The sequence below is a fragment of the Heterocephalus glaber genome, unplaced genomic scaffold (assembly GCF_053883595.1).
Source record: "Heterocephalus glaber isolate CG9 unplaced genomic scaffold, H.glaber_assembly_v1.0 deba00001497, whole genome shotgun sequence".
Lineage (NCBI taxonomy): Eukaryota > Metazoa > Chordata > Mammalia > Rodentia > Bathyergidae > Heterocephalus > Heterocephalus glaber.
This window is the reverse complement of record NW_028258320.1, coordinates 9,992,254-10,014,714: the sequence shown is the minus strand read 5'-3', so window position 1 is coordinate 10,014,714 and position 22,461 is coordinate 9,992,254. Positions and strand designations below refer to the sequence as shown.

The window sequence follows — 22,461 nt, the reverse complement described above, 5'->3', positions numbered from 1 at the left end:
GCCAGGGAACAAAGGCCGGCGGGGAGCTGGCAGGGCTCCACCAGGGTTCAATGCACAATGGCCTGGGGGGCTGGCGGCTTCGCTCCTGGACTGCATTTGCATAATGTCTGGGGCAGGAACAGGTGCCCGGTCAATAGCCGATTGTGAGGCTGCTCTGTCAAAAGAGAAGGGCCTGCATTGAAGGCCAGGCTTGCTATTGCAATGCAAATAGCATTCAAAGCCGACCAGCCTGGCCAGGGCTCCCGGGAGCCCCAGCCTCATGAAAGCCACCGAGCCAGCCGGGCTGCTGCCGCTGCTGGTGCCCGCTTTGTCTGAGGCCAAAGGGTGGCATCAGCAGTGGGGGCTGGGAGCCCGTGGCAGGAAGCAAGACAGCCCTTCTAGGAGGGCTTCCGGGAAGAGGAATGGATGTGGCTGAACTTGGGCTGGGTATTGTAAGGAAACCTCGCAGTTTGTTTGAAGACAGCTCAGAGTAAGGCCCCAGGGCAGTGTGCCACAGTGCCATCTACAAGGACCACTTATGCCCACCCACCCAAGATTCAGGGTCATTTGTCATGGCCAACGCTTACTGAGCTTTGTTACAGATTGGCACCACTGTGGCTCCTTCATATGGGTTAACTCATTCAATCCTCAAAGCAGCCCTATAAAATAGTGTTCTTACTCTCATTTAACCAAGGAGAAACTGAGGCACAGAGAGGTTAAAGGCTGCCAGCTATCAGGTGGCAATGCTGGGGAAACAACCTGGTCTAGCAGTTATCCTTTTCCTGTGGCGATGCTGAGGATCAAACCCAGGGCCTCACACATGCCAGGCAATCTTGCTACCACTGAGCTACTCCTGCAGTCCCAACGTCATACCCTTGATCTCCGTGCCAGAGCTGCCAAGAGGATCCCTTAAAGCAGAAAGTCCTAGCTGGACCGGAACCCGTGTCCTCCTCCCTGGCTGGCTTTCATGTCTAACTGAAGAAGTGTCACACAGGCAGAGGCATCAGATTGACTCAAGGACGGACAGAGGGGAGGTGGCAGAGGTGATGACACCGAGACCGTATTTCTCCTGACATCAAAGGTAAGGAAACACCCACTCTTTACCTCGTGGAATTATCCCCAATCATGGGGACCTTTATTTGGCAGGTTGTGGAGGCTGACCAGAAACAGAAAACCCAGAAGCAGGCCTGACCCTTACCCTGTTGCTAACAAGCCAGGTGGAACCTGACAGTGATGTCTGATCTCTGGAGCTCAGTTTTCTCACTTGTAAATAGAAGCCTCTGCTGAGTCACAGCCCAGAGATGTGGGGAGATCACAGTAATGTGACACGAAGTGGGTCCCTGATCCTGTCATCTCCTGCCTCAGAAATCCCTGGCCCCACCCAGTTTCATGTTGAGATGAAGAAGGACCACAAGTATTTGGGCACGTGTGAGAAGCGTATTAAGTCACTCACTTGCAGTCCACTGGCTGTACAGGGTTCGTTCCTTTTTTAAAAAAATTTTTCATGAAATTTTCTGGGAATTCCCCCATGAAAGCTACCACAAGCTGCTATGCTCGAGATGCTTGGCCCAGATAAAAGAAAACTCCCTACTGCACTGGGCAGGCTTGAGGGACTCTCCAAGCTTCCTTGGGGGGCCTGGTTGTGCTGGAATTACAGCCCTGGGTACCTGTTCTCCCAGAAAATCAATGGTGGCTGCCTGGAGGTAGTGTTGAGAAGGGTGCAGGTACAGCATGGAGGACCTCCGCGATCCCCCACCTGGCCCCCTGTGGAACCCCTGAGGCAGTCTACCTGTGCAATGTTTGACCTATGGCTGCAGGAGGGATCCAAATGAGGAGGGGACCAATGGAGTCTCCAAAATCCTCGATGACAATCTCAAATCAGAGACACTGATTATTTTCTTTTACACAGAATATTCCTGAGTGTTTTTAAATGTACCACTTTTAGAATTAGAAAAACATCTTTGGGGGAGGAGAAACTCTCCATGGTAAGATGCTTGCCTAGCAGGTGCATGGACGAGGCCCTGGTTTTGATCCCCAGCATCGCAAATTAATCAATCAATTAGAATTAGAAAAACCATAAGGTTTTTTCAGTGAAAAAGTTTAAAAGCTGGGAAAGGACCTTCCTGTTACCACAGGAAAGGGAGGCATAGGTTGGTTGGGTAGAGCCATCAAGATAAAGGTGGCATTAGTGGCAGGGACAGCTGTTGTCAGCAGTGTGGTCACATACACTTGCAGAGTACTTTCCCCGTGTCCTCACCCACTTTCCAGTTGGTCCTCATCAAGATGCTAGCGCAGAAGGAAAAACAAGCTCTACTGACCCTCATGTTGCCTGGGAAAAATAGAAGCTTGGAAATTTCACGTGATTCATCCAAGGTCACAGTTAGTGGCAGAGCTGAGCTGTGACTCCCGGTGATAAGCTCTGGGGAAAGTCAGGAATGAGCACCAGGGAGCCTAGGGGGAGCCAGAGCCCTCTTCCCATGGGGCTACATCCCCAGCTCTTTTCTAGTTTTATTTTGAGACAGGATTATGCTAAGTTGCTGAGTTGCCCAGGCTGCAGTCCTCCTGCCTCAGCCACCCAGAGTGCTAGGATGACAAGCTTGTGCCACTACACCCAACTTGAGTTGCTGCACTTGAGGAGGCAGCTCAGGCCCCACCAGCACTGTCCACAGGGTTGTTGGTGCTGGAAGCGTGGACTTTTCCCAGTCATGACCAGGGTGCCCTCAGGATCCCAGGCCCAGGGCCGCATCAACTCCCTGCACCCAATGCACCCTTCTTCTTCTGCTGCCCCAGCCCCAGCTCTCCACTAAACTACCGATGCTCACCCTGCTCAGCTGGGTGCAGCAGCTGCCATTGCCTTGCCCTGGCTACCAGCAGATACCCAGGAGGACCCAGGACCCAGCATCTGAAGGTCCAGTGCCTGATCCCAGTAAAAACACCAGCATCAAAACAAGGAGTGCCCAAATTTCTTATTAAACATCTGGGAAAGCAATCACAAGTGGTTGATGGGTTTGTTTCATGAGCAACTGAACTGGGTGTCCATCAGTGGGAAGCAGTAAGAATGAGCTGTGGTGGAAAGATCTGGAGTCTGTGAGGCCTAACTCTACCTTAGGCAAACCAAGTGGCCTTAGCTGAGCTGCTGCCCGCTGGAGTCTCTGTTGTCACAGTTACAAAATGGGAGTCACAGAAAAATGCACCTGAAGAAATGACAGGAAAATATAAACCAAATGACCAGGAAATTTAGAAGGCTCGGTGTAATTGAAACCAAATGTCTCCTCAACCCCATCCAGAGGAAGCCTCCTTCTAACCCTTCCAGTTACCACCTCTAAACAGTCTGCCTGTGACCTTCAGGATGTCCTTGAAGAGGAAAACAGGTCATTGGGGAGATTGCTGCTTTCTTTCCAGTGGCTTGGATCGGGAGTTTATGGGGCTGCTTCTGTGGCCCGCTGAGAGACAGAAAGCCCTCCACAAAAGTTGGTAGTGAGTCACTGCAAGGCTGTGACCTTGCAGTTTACCTTATGGCCTGATTGGCCATGGACTTACAGTTGAGGGGATGAGGTGCTCACCCCTGAAATCACAATCCTCAGGCTGTGAGCATCCATGGGCCCCAAGAGCCATGCCAGGAGAGGCCATACATCATAGGGCTCTTTCCAGAGCTCAGGCTCTGAACAAAGCACAGACCCAAGTTTGAATCCTGATGCCCAAGATCCAAATGCATGGGCCAGTTACCTAACTGTCCTGAGCCTGCTTCCCTATACGTTATAGTTATTTCTACCTCTCAGAATTACTGACAACAAAATGAGCCTATGGTAAGGAAGACAGGGACAGAGAATCAGCGTGTTCACTTTGCCCAGCCCCTCCCCACACAGCCTCCTAAAAGACAACCTGACCATGTGCCACCCATGCAGTTCTTAAAACCTGCGAAAGTCCTCACTGCACTGAAATTCGAAGTCTTTAACATGACGCCCAGTCTGTCTGCCTCCATCCCTTGTATTTCTCACCAGCTGTCTCTTCCCAAGATTTCCCCAAACTGTGCTCCAGCAGCGCCCCCATCCTAGGGTCCCCAGATTGTGCCACCCACCTCTCGGCACCAGTCCCTACAGGCGCCTGCCCTTGCTCCGTCCCTCACCTGCTCAGTTCCCAGCTCTCGCCTCTCTCCTTTGAGTCTCTCTTTTTAAATGTGAATGATATTTATTTTTTGAATAGGCAATCCATTCACATGATTCAAAATCCAAAAGGCACAAAGAGGCGCAGAGTGCAAAGTGCCCCCTCCTGTCCACACCTCAGCCTCCAGGCTCCCGACTGCACTCCGCAGGAACAGCCCTCGGCCACAGGTCTTTGTCCTTCTGGGGGAAAGATATGGAAACAAACCACCCATACTGTGTAGGAATATCTACATGTACATATATATTCATTTTCTTCACTTTTATACAAACAGTAGTAGAGTCTGCATTCCATTCCTCTTTTATTTCCTACCTTTTTCACTTAAAAGTATATCTGGGAGTTCAGGACATATTAGTACATAAAAGCACTACCTGTTACCTTGTTTTGTTTTGTTGCAAAGACTGTATAACATTCAATTGCATAAACCCACCATAAATGATTTAGCCAGTCTCTTATATGATGGTCATGTAGGCTATTTCCAGTCTTTGATGACTCAGAAAATGCTTTCCTGAATGATCTTAGGCACCAAGAATCTTGCACACATATAGGGGATATAAATTGCTAGAGAGGGGCTTGCTGGGGAGAGGCTGCGTGCACACATACGCTGAAGCATCGCCAAACCATCCTCCAGAAGATTTGGTCAAATTGATCTTCAAAGTGTGTGTACCACGGCACACCCTCCAGCAACACATGTGTGTGTCATCCTCGACATAATCTAGGGTGGACAGGGGACTTGTCCACAGACACCTCTCCCCCTGTGAGTGGGAGCGAGTTTTCCTTAGGATGTAGTTGCTGTTGGAGCGTTTGTATTCCCTTCCGTGAGCTGTTTGTGCACATCCTTTGGCCAGATTCCTATTAGGTTGTTTATTTATCTTAATGATTTGTAGGAGCTCTTTATTTACCAGCAAAATCAATCTTTTGCTATGACTCAAATTAAAATATTTGTGGTCCTTGTGGGAAGGCTCCTTAAAGAAGATGGTATGTTAGAGGAATTAGGTACCTCTCCCCCATGCTAAGTGACAGCTGAATGAATTGATGGACAGCAGATTGAATGAACAAATGAATGAGTGAATGAATGAATGAAAGAATGAGGCTCATCCTGCTCAGCTTCTTAGCCAAGTAGCCAAGCCAGAAGACCTGGTCTTGGCCTGAGCCCATTAATAGAACTGAGACCTCAGTTTAATAGTTGCCCACTCAAATGAAGCTCCCAGGGGATCAGGGGGCTCCTGTTGCCTCTGCTTCCTTCTCCACTACACAGTCCCCTCTTCCTGGACCTCAGCATCAGTCAAAGCTCTGAAGGGCCCAGCAGCAGGACTGCTGCTCCCACTGCAGAATCTCTCTCTCCTCTGCCTGTCAGAAACAGAGAATTTATTGCCTCATTCACTTTGATCAAAACCTGTTTCTGGAGACCTTTATGATAGAAGAGTAAGAAAAGGAGTAGAGTGAGGGAGGAAGTGTTGATGGGAGGGATATGGCCTGGAATATATAATCTTACAGAGAAAAGCTCTTCGGCAAAAGGCCAAATGTGGGACCTAGGCATGTCTGGTTTCTCTGGAAACCTTGCTTCTGGGTGGGTGGGGAGTTGCTCGGCCTGGTCTTCCTCTTACAGAGAATGAGGTGCTGGGCCTATCCCTGCCCCTCAAGCCCCCAGTGGTCTGCATGGGACAGTGCTCCAATCGCCCTGGTCTCTGCTCTGCTCAGCCCCAGCTGCACTTCCCTGACCCCACCTCCTCCTGGAGCTGCCCACCCCCAGCACTGAGGGGCTGACCTGCTGCACCAGGCAGAGGACCAGGCCCAGAGGGGCCCTGGACTCCAGGGCCCTGAAGGGAAAGAGGCATTTGAGGAGAGCCATTGAGCTCTCCTGTTTTCTGCAAGGCTCCAGTACCCTCGGGCTCAGGGTCATCGAGTCCCTTTCCCAAGGAGATGACAGCAGAAAAGACAGGCAGCCTGTGCACGGCCACAGCCCTGACCCCACTCAGACACAGGTATCCGCCCCCTCACCTCAGCCCCTGCACCCCACAGCCCACAGCTCTCAGCAGATTACTTGGGGTACTGGAAGGGGCTCCCCAAAGAAGGAAGGGAGGGAGCTGAAGGCAAGAGCCCTTGAGGCAGCAGGAAAATGGGACCAGTGTGGCTGTAGGACAAGCTGTACCAGACCGCATAGGAGGAGGAGGAGCACAGAGGTGAGGGAGATACGGACAGATGTAGGCATGGGCTGCAGGGCAGACTGGCCAGACATCAGAAAGCATGGGCAGGTGTGGGGAGACCAGGCATGGGGGGGCAGGTATGGACAGGCACAAACAGGTGTGGTCAGGTGAGGGCAGGGTGAGCATACAGCCCTCAACAGGTGTGGCATGTATGGGCAGGTGTGGGCAAGTGAGAGCAGGCTGAACATAGACGTCCATGGACAGGTGTGGCAGGTGTGGGCAGGTAAGAGCAGGTGAGGGCAGGCTGAGCATGAACAGGAATAGATAGGCATGAATACGTGTGGACAGGTATGACAGGTGAGGCCAGATGAGGGCAGGTGAGTATAGGTGAGGGTAGGCTGAGCATAGACAGGCATAGACAAGTGTGGAGAGGTGTGGGGAGGCCAAGCATAGGCAGGTATGGACAGGCATGAACAGGCATGAGCAGATGTGGGCAGGCTGCACATAGTCATGGACAGGTATGGCAGGTTTGGACAGGCATGGACAGGTGAGGGGAAATGTAGTCAGGTGAGGGCAGGCAGAACATGGACAGGTATAGACAGGTGTGGACAGGTGAGCACAGCTGAGCCAGGCTGAGCACAGAGACATGGACAGGCATGGACAGGTATGGGCAGGTGTGGGCAGGTGTAAGCAGGTAAGGATAGGTGCAACAAGGCTGAGCATGGGCAGGAGTGGACAGGAGTGGACAGGAGTGGACAGGTGTGGGCAAGTGTGACCAAGCTGGGCACAGGGCCCCCTTCTTCCCAACTTTGGGCAGTGCCCCATCCTCAGAGTTCGCCGCCTCTCACCCTTCTCCTGAAGTCCCCACCTTCTGGACTCCCTTTTAGTGTTTAGCATTTCTCCCTTCCCTCACTCACTTGGCAAACCTGGGCAGGGCCTTGTTGCCTGCCAGGCTCCGCACCAGCCCTGGGGAGAGGCCCATTAATAAGGCGCATGAATAAATCACGGCGTCTTCTGAAGAGAAGAGCAGTTCTGAGTGCTGTAATAAAGTGCTGTGTGAGTGCAGAGGAGGGAGCAATTAAAACTGTCGGGGAGAGCATGACATGCAGGCCAGGAGGGTACCTCTGAGGCCTGTTGCTCTGGCTGGGCCAGCAGGGTCACAGACAGCAGCCATGTCACACAGACGGCAGGCTGTGCTCCTGGAACCAGGTCTGACTGAGGGACAGGGTGGAGTCAACCAAACCTTCAGGGCCTTGAGTGCCGGGAAGGGAGCTGGGGCTCCTCAACCCTGGGACTCCTTGATGAGGAGAGTGCCATGGTGTGGCCAGATGAGTGGTAGAGAGACCCTGCTAACCCTGGGCTTCTAACCATGCCCTTCCAGCTTCATTTCTCTCCATAGCACTCCGTCTGTGGACTCCTCCGATTAGATCGCACTGCACGAGGTGACCACTTTTGTATGTCGAAATGATGGGATTGTACAGTTCATCTCATAATTTACTACTTGTCCTTCCCCCTCCCTTCCCTATCCTTATTAAAATTTGAGATCTGTGAAGAGGAGGATTTTAGTCTGTTTTGTTCATTGCAAGATCCTCAGCCTAGCACAGATACCAGCTCAACAAGTATTTGCAGAATGAATGAATGAGTGAGTGGTGGTTGGGTGGATGGACGGGAGGGTGGGTGGTTGGACGATGAATGGATGATGGATAGATGGTGGATGGATGGACAGATGGATGAATGGTTGGATGAATGGTTGGATGATGAATGGTTGGATGATGAATGGAAGAATGGATGGATGGATGGATGCACGCACTGAGAAGTGGACAGTGAGGAACTGGGGAGAAGGGCTCCTCTCAGCATCCCCTCCTAGGCATGGACACTCCCAGAGAGCCCAGATCTTTTCAAATTCTATTTTTTCTTAGGACATGTTTGCAGTGTACAGTGATTACATTCCTCGTAAGGAGTTGGTATGTGAACATAACACATCTTAGTTCCATTCTTCATCCCCTTCCCCTCCCCCTGCTCTGCATCTCCTGTCCCCCTCCCGTTTGCAAAAGATCTCTCTCCCTATTTCCTAGTATCTATCTTTTATTTTGCTCTTTATTTATACCTTGGGTTTCTCATATAAGAGAAGCCATGTGATATTTAAGCCTATGTGTCTGATTTATTTCACCTAACATTATAGCCTCAAGGTGCATCCATTTTCCTGCAAATATACAAACTTACCCTTCTTTCTAGCAGGACATGCCCCCTGGAGGGAGATGAGCCTTCAAAGGGTCAGGACTCTTGCATCCCCTGGCCCTCTTGGCCTCAGCTTCGCAGCCTGCAGAAGGACCTAGCATCTGAGAAAGTGGCTCTTCTGCCTTGTGACCTCTGCAGATCCTGTCACTGTGACTGCCTATGACTCTATGTTTTGACCCAACCATGTGGATACAAAGACGTTTTGACTCAGTCTGAAAAATAAACCCTGGAGTTTCAGCTTATTCTTCATAGTCCCCAGGTACGGTAGGAATGATCATGGCTGCCCCTCCTTCCCTCTCCTGTGCCACAGGCATCCCCAGGCCCTGCTCCTGGGGGTGAGGGTGGGGGGTGGCAAAGGGGTGAACATAGAATCAGGGTGTAAAAAGCCAAGGAAGGAAGGACCAGGGATGGCTGAGTGTAGGTGTATGAGAAGGGGCATCTGCTGGCCACGTTACCTGGAGATAAAGGTCAACGTTACCTGGAAATGATGTGGAGATGATGCACACAGCCAAATCAAAATGTGCCCCTGCTTTGAGTCACCTCCTCTGCACCTTCTGGGACAGGGATTGCAAGCACAAGTGCAGCCTGGATTGCAGACACAAGGACAAGAGACCTCTTTCTAACCCTAAAGGTGTGTTCTACTCATGTTGCCCCCATTTCAGATTAAAGAGTTGAGGCTCAGAGAGTGGAAAGAATCCGTTCAGGATGGTGTGCTTTGCAAGGTCCAAACACAAGTCCTGGACTCTGCATCCAGGGCATTTGAACCGAGCCTGGACACACCTACAGGCATCCTGGGGCAGGGATGGCAGTGACCTGGGGGAAGAGCTGAAAGCTGACCAATCAGTGGGGACAGAGAATGAGAAGAGCCAGGGAGAGTGAAGGAGGCAGCCCCTTGATATTGCAGACAGATGTGCCCAGACCACCTGCTCCAGCTGTCTGCACCTTTGTGAAAATGGCCAGCTCCTGATGGACCAGGAAAGCATGCACTTGTGACCACAGAGGATGCCGGCTACTGAAAATCCCTGGAACCACAGGGCCAGCCACTGCCCATGGTCAGGCACTGCTCTCCTCCTGTCTGTCAGATGGATTTATTAGAAGCAGCCCTCGCCCACTGGATCCCAGGCACAGCCGCCCCCATCAGCCCCCAGTGGGAGGTGGGTGGAAGCAGGATATATGTAAGCTCATCTAGAGATGGGAAAAAAATCATTCACATCACTCCCAAAATAGCCAATCTCTGCTTTGCAGCAATTGCCACCCTCTTGGCCCTAAATCAAATTCTGCTCTAAGAAGCAAACTCGATCTTCTCTCTCCCAAGTTTTGCTTTTTATGAGATCCATAATAAATTGGGGTGTATTCAGAGAAAAGCCACCAAAAGTTATCAGAATCAAGACATGACCCTGAGAGGTGGAAGGACTCTGCTGGGGCTGAACTGAGGCTGATGGTGACCCTGATGTTCAGGTGGCCCAGCTGTCCTGAGTCAGTGTCACATGGACAGATGCAAGAGCTCCAGAGTAAACTGAGACCATCCCTGACTTTGTGGACCTGTCACTCTGCAGGGAATGCACTCAGCTGCCTTGCTCTGTGGAAACATTAAGGGCTGCAACTCCACACGGTGCTGGTGGCAACCATTAGAGCCCAGAGGACAAAACCCTCTCCAGGAGCACCCCAAGATGAAGAGATGCCTAACCTTCCGCTCCTCTATAATTGGGGTCCTCTAGACTCCACCTCTGGGGCTTCTCACAGCCAGGCACTACTCACATTTGGGACTTGAGGATTCTTCTTTGCAGGGCTGTCCTGAGCATGCTAGGACATCTGGAAGCATGCCTGGGCTCTGCCACTAAACACCAGTAGAATTCACCACTCATGCCAATCCAAAGTGTCTTGAGACTTTTCCAAATGTGCCCTGCAGTTTTGCCCCTGTGCTGAGTCTAGGACATCTGAGGACAGCTGCCTACCTCTAGCCCCTGGCTCATGGCTAAGCTCCCTACTCCTCCCCTAGGGCCCACCTGCCTGCGTGATGTTGCTCCTTGGGTGGCTTCTCAAACACAGCCAGCCCTGTACCTGGAGGAACAGTCACATACACTCCCAGCGACACCATCTCTAGCCACACAGGGGCTCCTCCTCTGACCTCCCAACACAGGGTTTTTGATGGAAGATCTCACCTCGGTCGCTTTCCTGCTGGGTAACCCAAAGCAACACACATGCAGGAGTCACATCTGAGAAATGCCAATAATAACAGCCATCTCCCAGGGCCATAGTAGGAACAAAATGTTAAGACAGAGAAAAGTGCATCTGTGGTCTCATTTGTCTGTCATGCCATGAGTTCAACAGACACCTGTATAAAAACCTTTAAATAAGTCACATAAAGGCATTAAAGCATAGCCTTGTGTAAGCAAAGGAAATGTTGTATTTCAATACAAGAGATGCCACTGGCTGACAGGTGGGTGCTTAGCAAAAGATTGAATGAATGGCAGCCTATATGTCTATTAACAGATGAATGGTTACAGAAAATGTGACAAGAGAGAATCTACCCAGGGCGAGTGGAGGAGTGTGTAGTGAGAAGCAAGGGGCCCAAGTAAGGGGTACACAATGGAGCACTACCCTGCCAGAAAGAAGGATAAACTTGAGCTGTTTGTAGAACAGATACACCTTGAGACTATAATGTTAAGTGAAATAAAGCAGACACACAAGCTTAAATATCACATGCTTTCTCTTATATGAGAAGCCCAATAAATAAATGTAAATAAATTGCAAATTTAAATTGGATGTGTCCAGCTCCTTTGATGCAATGCAAATTGTGGAAGAGCCAACCTTGTCAAAAGCAAGTATTAGCAGCTAAGATGGTAGCCCTACTGAAGACAACCCAGCCCCTGTGAAGGCACAGCCTGGCAAAGCATTTGCTGTCAGAGCATTTTCTGGCTGTGTGCTTGACGGAGTGGGATTAATCCCTGGTGGCCTCTCCCTTGCTGAGTAACTATAGACATGCCCCTTCCTTTCTATGGGCTGTGGTTATTCTTAACATGAGGGCTTGGCCTAGATGACTTTAAAATCTTTTCCAGCAATAATATCCTATAGTCCAAATCACCAACCTGAGGTTTAATTCCAGGAGGTGTTGTATGTGCATGTGTGTGCATGAGTGTGTACATTTGTGTATGTTTGCAGTGTCCTTTAACTTGATTGATGCTTCACATTCAATGCTGACAATCCAGACCGTAGAGACTTCACTGCTAGCATCCACTGCCTTCAAAACAGATCAGCACTGGAGAACAAGCATGCTATCCCTAAAACACATAAGTGCGCCTAGTGAGCTTTTGAGCCCCTAAGGTATGCGAAACAGGTGCACATCATTCTGTGACAAACATTGTATGCAGCTCTCTTTACAAAATCCATGTGTCTCTTTTACTCAGAAAATCCGGTGTGCCATTTTAATAAGGCTAAGAGACTCACTCTTTATTTCCTGAATAATTATCTTCTGATGGCTGCATGAGCCGCTCATGAAAACATCAAATTATTTTGATCCAGCAAAAAGTAAAGTAGAGTTCAATCCACTCCAGTATCGCCGCTGGAATTAACAGGCGGGTCCTTCCAGGAAGGTGATCTCTTTGATTCCATGTAAATAACAGAATAATTTGAAAATCCATTGTTCTCACTGTAGCTTGTCTTTAGGTTTGCTGGTCCTTTTATTGCTATTTGGGGCTTTATTAAATATGTATTTTTAAAGGCTATACCCTGTGTGCCTTTGAATGCTCCAGATATCCTCCTAGCTCTAGAATTCCCGAGATTAGTCTGTGTTCTATTCACTTCCATGGAAACTGACCTAAAAACTAAGTAAATAAAATACTATCATTCCCTTTCTGAAAAATTCCCAGTGACTCTTAGCAAGTTCGGGTCTAAATCTCCAAGTGTGGCCTTCAGAGCTATCCGAATTCTCCAATTTGCCCTTTCTTTCCCAGTGATCTCACCTGCACCCCATTTCCGGCCTGTTCTTGCCTTACTCATGAGCTCAGGGAGCTTCTCCACTAGCTGCCCAGTACTCACTCTCTCTCACTTACACCCCAAGTCCTTGCTCATGTGTCTTCTACTGGCACAGATTTCATCACCCTTTATTCACCTAGGAAATTCCTGCAGCTCCTGAAGACTGGGCTCCACCACTTATTATTCCTCAAGGGATCTTCCTAAATGCCCTCATTTACCTGCTCAGCAAATATTCCTGGTGGTGCCAGTCTTGGTGCTCATGATGCAGAAATCCACACTGAGAGGTTGGAAACCGGAAGATGTTACCAAGGAAGCAAAACTAAAGTACCCCATATAGCCACACAAGGTTGCAGTGCTCACCACACAGCCCACTTCATGGTCACTGGTGCCACTGGAGTGACCAGAGGCTCCAAGGACAGATGCACAATCCAAGTGGAACGCTAGGAAGCCACGGGCCCTCACAGGAGCTGGCAAAAGCAACATAGATGGGTCCTCTGCAGGGACACCAGGAATGCCACCCCAACCCGGGCAACTGGTCTGGCTACTGGACCTGCCAAGGTGCAGAGCAGGGCAGGCCCTGAGCAGAGGCTGAGCCACAGAGGCAGGAAGGCAGAGAGATCAAGGCTGAAGGAAGCTACTAGGCCCCACACTTGGGAGACCAAAAGGGTCTCCCATGGGAGAGGGACAGTCTGAATTATCTGGAGTAGCTGGCACATGGATGATGACCTTGAGCCACTGTGAGCTGAGACCCCTGGCCTAGTTCACCATGACAACACGGCCAGCTCTGCGGCAGCTGCACATGGACACCGCTCAGGCTGCCGAGACAGTGGCACCTGGCTTTCATGGCCTCCCTAGGTGTCCCTTTAAAAGAGAAGATTCTCAGGGCTGGTTTTCAAGGGTACTAACACAGGGAAATGGAGAGAAGGGGATGTAGGGCTCCCAAAGAAGCACACTAAGAGTTGGCACTTTTAAATGACCAGGCATGGATAGAAAAGAACCATGAGCTAAGCTCCTGCTCACTCACCAAGGAAGCCCAGAAAGCTGTGGGTCCTGGTACTTTGTGTCCCCTCCTCTGTCCCCTACACACACACACACACACACACACACACACACACCCCAGCTGCTAGGAGAGGTCCACAGCATGGTGTGCACATCCATCAGGCAAGGGGTGGATCCCAGGACCTTCGTAAGAGTCCACACTGCACAGGAGGAAGGAAACCAGCGCAGATGTCCAAGGGGAGAACGAAGAGTCTCCTCTGTCGATCTGAGCCTGGGTCCCCTCTTCCGTAAAATCTTTCACTTTGGGAATGATGTTGATAGTGTACTTGGGACATGGTAGGAGCTCCCTAAGTGGTTTCATGATTAATTATCCTTCGTGGGGAAGGAAAGGGATCAGGTGAAATCAAACTGAGAGAAAATTAGAAACTAATCGAACACCTAGGCCAAACACTTTCATTTGTTGTAGTACTTTGCTTTCCAAAACTTGCCCACATCAGTCATTTCTTCTGCTGAGTCTAGGCCATCTGTGGTCAGTTCTGCAACCCCTGGTGCTGAGTTCAGTAACTTGCCTGGAGTCACGGAGCAGTCAGAGATGGGCCAAACAAGGGCCAGCTATCCTGTCTCCCAGTCCAGCACCCACCCAGGGCTTGACCTTGACTTCCCTGGTAAAAAGCACAAGGACAGCATGGTGACATGGTGCTCGGAGGGCGTCTTCTCTCAGGCCACCCTTCTGAGGGTGCAAGAACTGGGTGGGAGAGGTTGGGAGGCTGGTGAGCAGGAGCATCTGGGCGACAGGGTGCAGAGCTAAACTTGGCTGTGGTGGAGCCTGGAGATGCTAGGTCCCTGTGGGTAGTCACACTACTCCACGGAGTCTCTGGAGCCAGCTAGGAATCTGGGGTGGGATTTGGAGGGGGCAGCCATCCCTCCAGGGTGAGTCTGGTATAAGGTGGAGAGGGGTGGCATGGACCAACAGGGAAAGTTGGGGCTCAGAGCCAGTTTCTGGGTTCATCCAAGACCTAGTGTGACAAAGGGGGAAATGAGGCAAATTCTCTATCATAAACTTGAGTCAAAACAGCTCACCCAAGCCCTGCAGGTTCTGACCCCAAAGCTGCTCAACTAGTGCTAAACTTGCCATCCCTGGCAGGGCTGGCCCCAGACCTCAGGCCCAGGAAAGGACCTTGGGTTGAAACTAGTCAAAGTTTCAGAAAGCCAACCCATTGGCTAAGCCACAGTTTGTGTCCCCCTGGCCTAGGCCAAGAGCCACAGGCTTTCCTGGCAAGGGCAGGGTGGGCTCAAATCCCAAATGGCATTGGTCTCTTTTGATATTGTACTCAGATTCCTCAAGCTGTAACCACAGGGACCCTGGGTGAGGTGTCCATTCTACCAAATCTTTGCAACTGCTGATGAATCTAAAAGTATCTATTAGTGAAGAGATATGAACAATGACATTGGTCTTAAAACTGACTAATCAGCACCCAATGTCATCAACCTAGACATCCTCTGACAATTCCACTCTGGACCTAAGTGAGGTCCTGGATCCAGTAAGGGCCATTCTGAGAAGAAACTGTCCCAGATTCTCCTCTTCCCCCTCCTCCCCAGGCCCTAGTCTCCACCAGACTCATATTCCTCTCACCTGGACATTGGGCCCCCTCCTAATGGCCCCCTACCCTCATGATCACTTCTTCCTGGTCCATCCCCAACACAGCCACCAAAAGGGCAACTCTGTACCTCTGCTCTGCTTCAGCCCTTCCAGTGGTCCCATGGCCCTTGAAGTCCAGCTCCTTAGCAAGTTCTTCAAACCACCTACCTTCCCATTTCATGTTCCTACACAGGCCCTCTCTATGGAGCCACAGACCCATGTACTAGCCCCAACAGCCCCCCTGACAATCCTCAAAAACATTACTAATGTGTCCAGCCTTCTTCACCCAAGCTGTTCTAGCCATCTGGTAGACCCCTCCTTCATGGTCTCTGTCCATCAAAATGCACCTCTTGTTCCAGTACTTAATTAAAATTCCTTTACGACCTTCCCCCAACCCAGTGGAAGCATGCCTTTCTCAGGGCTCCTGTCCCCCATAACAGAGGGTAGACACTAACCTCCTGGCCCATCATCGGGTGTGTGGTTTTGTAGGAGGGAGCGTCCTGGGAACATGGACAAGGTGTGGTCCATCTGTGGGCCCTCCTGGATGTCTGGCGCACTGACGATGCTGGATGGACATTTCTGGAATGTTCTTGCTGTGGACAGAGACTCATTCCTCCATGAGGACAATCAACATTTGGGTCCCAGAACTGTGTGGTTGTTTTGAAAAGAAAGAGTGGAAATCACTGGCCTTCCAAGCAAATCTGAGCTGAGGGTGTGTCTGGAACAAAACACAGAAAGGGAGGTGGGGTGGAGAAGGGACAGGAAGCCCTTCCAGTCTCGGGTCCCACCCAGGAGCATCTCCCCTGGGTCCTGGCGGGTGGGAGCAACAGCCCTCGCAGCTCCTGGTGGTTACTTGGGCAGACCTCTGGTCTCCTCTCTCAGCCGAGGGTGGGGTGGTTTCCTCTGCCAAGGGAGCCCTTGGGGTCCCTGGGGAGGGCAGAATGGGAGCATGGCTCCAGCTGGCCAGGCTAGCAAAATGGTGCAGGCTGGGCAGCCATATCAATCCAGGAGATGGCAGAGGAGGAGGAGCAGAAGGAGAAGAAGGAGGGCAGAGGGTGGGCCTGGCCTGCTGTGCTCAGCAGGTACTGAATCTGCTCTCTCCCCGACCATGCTGCCTGCACAGCCTGAAGAGGGTCTGTTTGCAATTACAGCTTGTTTGGATTATTAGGTCAGAATATGCATCGCCATGGGCTTAGGATAAAAGGCCAGGGCAAGGGGCCTTTCTCTTTCCAAACCAAGTCTCTGGCTCTTGCACACGTGTGTGTGCCTGCCTGTGTGTATTTTTTACCTCTTCCTTGTTTAACCAATTTCTTCACTTCTTGGCTCCAGGAGGGTGGTGGCTGTGAAAGTGGTGACACTGTGCTGTGGGGGTGGGAGGCCTTGGCAGCTCCACGGGACCCCACCCTTCGGAGAGGCCACAAGGGAGGCCTTTTGACTCATCCACAAGGAAGCTGGCTGCCAGAAACAGAAGGGTAATGAAAAGGGAGTGTTGGGGAGTCCTCAAAGCCCAGGCCTGGAAAGGACCTCAGTACAGCAACTCTACCAAGTGATTGGGCATTGGGTCGCTCCCATTCCTCCAGCAATGGAGAGCTCGCTACCTTTGGGGGCCACCTGGAGATGAGTTCTAGGAAGGGGAATGCACCCTTTCTCATAGGAGCAGTGAATCTTTGGCTTCAAAGACTTCTCTAGGACAACTGTGCTGGTTTCCTAAACACACTGAGTGTGATACAGATCCAAGCTTCATTAGTACACTGAGTAAATGCATACTCCCTGCACTCTGATCACCAGAGCAAGCAGCATGTCACCTTCCTCCTCCCAAACAGCCTACCTCTTTCTTCATGGAGTCTGCGCTGTTCTCTGGTAATCCCAGTCTAAGACCTCCTCCTAGACCTGAAGGGGAAAATGGTCTCACAGGCACAAATAGACATGCCACCTCTCCCTACCCTGAGCCCCATCATCTGTCTTTACCACCCAGACTGCACCCTAGGATGAGTTTCTGGGCTCCCCACTGCAGCTCTAAATGGCACTTGAAATCCTCAGGACAGACATGAAAGGAGATGGGAGAGAGACCCACAGAGACAGAGGCAGACTGCAAGAGCAAGAGAGATAGAGCTAGTTGGAGAGAGATAGAAACCGAAACAGATAAGGGAGAGAGGCCAAAGAGACCAAGGTCTCTTGCAGAGCCGGGAAGGCTCACGAAGCTCCCTCTCACCCACATCGCGTTGCAGCCACTCCGGGAAACAGACTCTTATGTCATGGAGAGGATGATTCCTTGGAGAAAGGAGGACAGATGGGGGCTCCAAGAGAAAGGGGTCCCAGAGTTCACCCCAGCTGATACCAGGAGAAAGGGCAGGTGGTCAGGACTGGCTTGCTGGGGGGCCATGCATCTGCTCAAACCAGCACGGTAGCACAGGTAACCGCAGCTCATGCCGAAGTGGGGTCTTGGGATTAAAAGGGGTGCTGTTTATGCTGTCGCAGGCCATAGGCACAGTGAGATCCATCACAGGCAGTCAGGATGTGCTCTCCAGTTCCAAGTCCCCAGCAGCCTCAGCGAAGCCCAAAGTCGCCGTCAGTAAGCGGGCAGCTTGAGGACATGGACAGGTCTCCTTCCCAGTGGCACAGATCTTCCTCTCAAGGACAGATTGCCCTGTCCCCTTGCTCCCGGGCATCTCCTAGGTGACCATGGGGCCCCTCCCCTGAGCACCCCTGTGTGTGTCCAGGCTGCACACAGACATCTGCCTGCCCCACAGTGGGGCCAAGGTGCTGTGTTGAGAGCCAGCCTGGCCCTGCTCAGGCTGCCACCAGCCGGCCACCCTCCTCCAGCTGCCCAGGCACTGGGGTTTGTCCTCAACTGGAGATCAATGACTAGCCCCTGTGCTTCTCCTTTTCAGCCTGGACCCAGGTTCCAGGCCCGGTTTTGCTGCCCCATGTCTCTGTCCTGGCCCAACCCACCTCTGGTCCACTCTGTGCCCATTCCCACCCTCTCTGGTCTTGGTTCCATCATGAGCTGCAGGCAGACAAATGTGGCCCAACCAAACCCCTGCCTCTCCCAGAGCTCTACCCTCTTCCGGATTCCCAAGGTGACCCCGGTTGTCCACAGCCCACACCGTTCCCCAGAGATGTCCAGCGCATCCTCCGCATCCCTATGAGAACAGAGTCACCCCTGTCTTCTTTGTCACTTCCCCTTCCCCCTGCAGTGCCCAGCACAGGGCTGGCTGTCATCCACCCCGATGAAGCAATGACTCTCTCCACTCCAGCGGGGGCCCAGTTGGGACACTGGGCTGCGTTCTCTTCCAGTTGTTCCGAAAGATTGGATTGATTTAATAGGAATGCTTCCTAACGCGTGAACAATTATTATTGTTTTAAATTAGCAAGAAGAAAATGCTGCCATCTTCCCCCTCCAAAGCTGCTTCCAGAGAGGCCACGCTGTAAATTCCCAGCGCCTGCCCGGGAGGAGCTAGACAAACAGCCGAAGGAGCCGTGAGGAGAGCTGCTGCCAAGAACATCTCCCAGCCATATTTTTCCCTGAGGGAAGGGGAGGAAGCTAAAGAGCAGGGAGGGATTTTCTTTTCTTTTCATTTTGAAAGAGAATCTTATACCTCTTTCCTGCCACTCCTTCTAGCTGTGTGAGAGATGCCTGAGGTTGAGCATGTTCAGTTGACTGTGCTGTGAGAGGAAAGACAAATTTAAGGGAGGTAGCTGAAGGGTGAGGGTGCGGGGTGCACCATGCCACCCCATTCCCCACATCTTCCTTGCTCGGAGAGCCCAGCACGCTCACCTGCTGGCTGTTTCCAGCTACAAGACAGGTGAAGGTAGGAGCCCAGTGAATTCCAGCACCGTGCCATCTACTTTGGGAGCCTGGCCAGCCCTGTCCCTGCTGTGTGCCTCAGTTTCTCCATTTGCCCCAGGAGTCATGGCTGTGAGGCTCTCTCAGAGGATAATAGCTCCCCTTTCCGTGAGACCAGGTCATCGAGTCTTGCCAACACACTTTGGCACTCATGGGAAGGGACAGAGCAAGATCTACAGAGTGGCCCAAGGCAAGCTGGGGTCATGAGTCCTGGGGAGTCATTTCCATAGGGCATCCCGATCTGGAATCCTGAAGTTTGCCAGGATTGGACTGTGCAGAGCAAAGCAGGCAACAGTAAAAGTGACGATGATTCGCAGTAGCATAACCTGTCCAGTGGAGCCAGTGGCCTGGCCCTTCTTCTGAAGCCCAGCTGCAAGTCCGGCTTCCCCATCTTCCCCTTTCTGTGGATCAGCAGCCCAGGCCCACCTTCCTCTTTTGCTGGGGGCAGAGAGGGAGGGCATCCTGGGAGCCCTTTACTGAGGTGTTTCATTTCCCCAAATCTTCCCCAGAAACTGCAGGAACATATATCTGTATTTTGCAGGTGAGGTGCCTGCCGCCTAGCAAGGGTCTATGAAAAGCTTGCAGGTGCAGATGTAGGACACGGCAGAGTCAGCTGTCTTCACCTGAATCACCCCTCCATTCATTCCCCAGACATTGACTGCCACTAGGAGTGAGGGCCCCTCAATCCCACACCCCACCACCCAGTCAAAGGCACCTGGGTGCCTGGGAGACTCCGAGGGTGACAGCAGGACCCTGGGCCTTTGGGCTACACCATTCCAGTTGGCTTCTGCAAGCTGAGTATCCCGGGGAGCTATAAGCCATGGGCACTGTAAGCTCAGGGAGTTTAACATTGTTTATAAAACCTTTTCATACACAGTTAATGATCCTGATGAGGGCCTGAAAAAGCAGTCACTAATGCCATGGCCCAGCTTTAAGGAGCATTTTATTATTACATACCACTCTACAAATTAATGAGGGAACCCTTGGCCCATTTGTCAGTGGGGTCCACACCCACCTGGCAGGGAGGCCTTTGTCCTGTGGCTGGCTGGGCTGGCTCCCCGCTCCACCTGCCTACCCCTTTGCCCTATGCCTGCCACCCTCATGCTGCCAGCCCACCATCTACTGCCCCTGAGGGTCCCATCTTGGGGCTGGCATAGCCCCAGATCGTTGGGCCTGGGGTCTGGACCAGGCAAGGCCAGCTCCCCTGCCAGAAGAGCTGGGAAAAGGAGCCCCATATCTGGGGCTGTTACAAGAGAAACAGATGCCTGGGCCCCAGCCCTGAGTCAGAATTCATAACTGGGGCCACAGAGCTGAGCTGTGAGCCTCAGACACCACCTGCCTGACAGTCCTGTCTCTGCCCCCAGACCTAGTGACCTTAGACAGATCTCTTTGGTTTTGTTCAGTGTCTCCCATCTAGAAATGGGCACATCATTCTGAGCTCTCAGTGGTTTGTGCATAAGACATTACCTCATGTGAGCAGAATGCAGGTTGTCATAACGTGGCCACTCCTACCTCTGCTGTTAGGATGGTGAGACTGGCATTTAGAGCAGGAAACCACCAAGGCCTAGGTAGAAAACACAGGTGACAGAATTATACAAGGGACAGTTGCACAACACTGTGGATGTACACAGTGCTACTGAATTGTACATTAATGTGGTTGATTTTATTTTACATGAATTCAACCTCAATACAAAGAAAACAAAAACAGTCTCATTCCTTTTCATCTTACAGGTGACATCTTACTGACCTCGGAGCCTTAGCCCAGGCTGTTCCCTCTGCCTGCATTGCTCCTCTTCATATTTCAAGGTTCATCTTGGAAATCATTTCCGCCAAGCCTCCTTTGCTGTCCTCCACAGGAAGTGCCCTAATGTCCCAAGTCCCCTCTGCCCAGGAGTCAGCAACACTGCCTGTTCAGTGTCTACTTGCTGTACACTTGCTAACAATTCCGGAGCACATGTAGCTGCTCAATTCTTACCAGGGAATGGGAAATTAACTCTAACCCCTAGCTGCTGTGGTCCTACCCCAGCCATGCACTTGCTCAGCTGTGAGAGGCAGAAGCCAGTCCTGTGCACCCCAGCAAGAAATTCCCTGTACCCTCTTCGCCCCACTGCGAGCTCTTCTGACTGGGCATGAAGCACAGCCCCATCCCTGAGCCTCTCCTTCCCAGTCATTCTCTGATCTGGTCACAGCCACTGTGCCAGGGCCTCTGCCTATCATCCTTGTTTCTCCAAGACACCACTGTTTAGGGTGTCAAGGGCTTGTCACAAACAGACAGCAAAGGGCCAACCCAAGGAGCCCTCTCCCAGAACCTCTTCACAGGGTCCGAGCCATGTGGGTGTTCGGCTTCCAATATTCCTGCTGGAAATGACTCATATGCAGGGCCTCAGCTTCCCCAGGTCTAATATAAACAGATGAAAGATTTAACGCCACTGTCGTTGAGTGAAGTGACTAAGGGCAGCCTTACTATTCTGCCTCCTGGGTTGGAATCCCAACTCCACCCCAGCCCAAGTAGGTGATCCAAGCAGGTGCTTCATCAAGACATGCCTTGCTTCCTCTTTGTAAAATGGGTAGGATTCCGGTACCTACTTTCCAGGTAGTACTACAAAGTACAACTTAGCCCGGGGCACTGTAAGTACTTAGGAACATGAGCTTTGATTTCAGAAGTCCTTTTCCTCTCCTCCATGGCTCTGATCCTTCCTGTGTCCTTCCCTTACAGAGTGAGGAATAGTAGCACATGAGGCCTGGTTTGGGCCCTCACCCTGGGATCTTTTGGCCACAGGACCTTGGATAGATCATGAAAACAGAAAAAGGCATTTACAGAGAAGGAAATGGATCTGCAGCAGGCTGAAGCTGGCCTCATCACCAACAGGGTGAAAGTGGCCTACAGGAGGTAAAGAGCCTGGAGCAGGAGCTGCCTGTTCCCTGGCCCTGCCACTGTAGTCAAAGACCCGTCACTGCCCCTATTGAGCCTCTGACTCCCCATCAGTCCCAACCCTCCAGAAGTGCACAGCAAGCATGAGGGACAGGTGGGCAGGACAAGGTGCCTACCAGCTCGCAAATATCATCCTCACTCCTGGAACAAAAGCCTGGAGTGAGGCAATCATGATGACTCCTGGGACCCTCACGTGACTTCCCTGATTGACAGCTCCACTTGGCTTTGACAACAGCCTTTCAAAAATTAGCAGGGCCGGGAACAAGCTGAATCAGCCCACTGCAGACAGGCAGCCACCTGGTTCCACACTACGAAGACACAGAGGACACTTGACCACCAGACCACGGTACTGAATCCTGCTGCTCCCGGCCCAGAGGTAGGGGCTTCTGAGCCTCCGTCCCACTGCTCCTGGTCCAGAAGAAGGGGCTTCCTGGCCACCATCATTCCCGCTGCTCCCAGCCCAGAGGAAGAGGTTTCCTGGCCACCATCCCTCCTGCTGCTCCCGGCCCCTGTCCCACCTCTCCCAGCTCAGAGAAGGTAATCC

General features: G+C 51.7%; 1 long non-coding RNA gene across 1 annotated transcript; it reads right to left on the bottom strand.

The window, feature by feature from the left end:
* Positions 1–8,451: 8,451 nt before the first annotated feature.
* LOC110349588 (uncharacterized) lies at positions 8,452–20,579 on the bottom strand. Its single transcript, XR_002395619.2, has 4 exons — positions 20,453–20,579; positions 16,427–16,593; positions 15,594–15,856; positions 8,452–14,515 (listed from the first exon to the last, which is right to left on the bottom strand). It is a non-coding gene; the product is annotated as an uncharacterized LOC110349588 (long non-coding RNA).
* Positions 20,580–22,461: the final 1,882 nt, after the last annotated feature.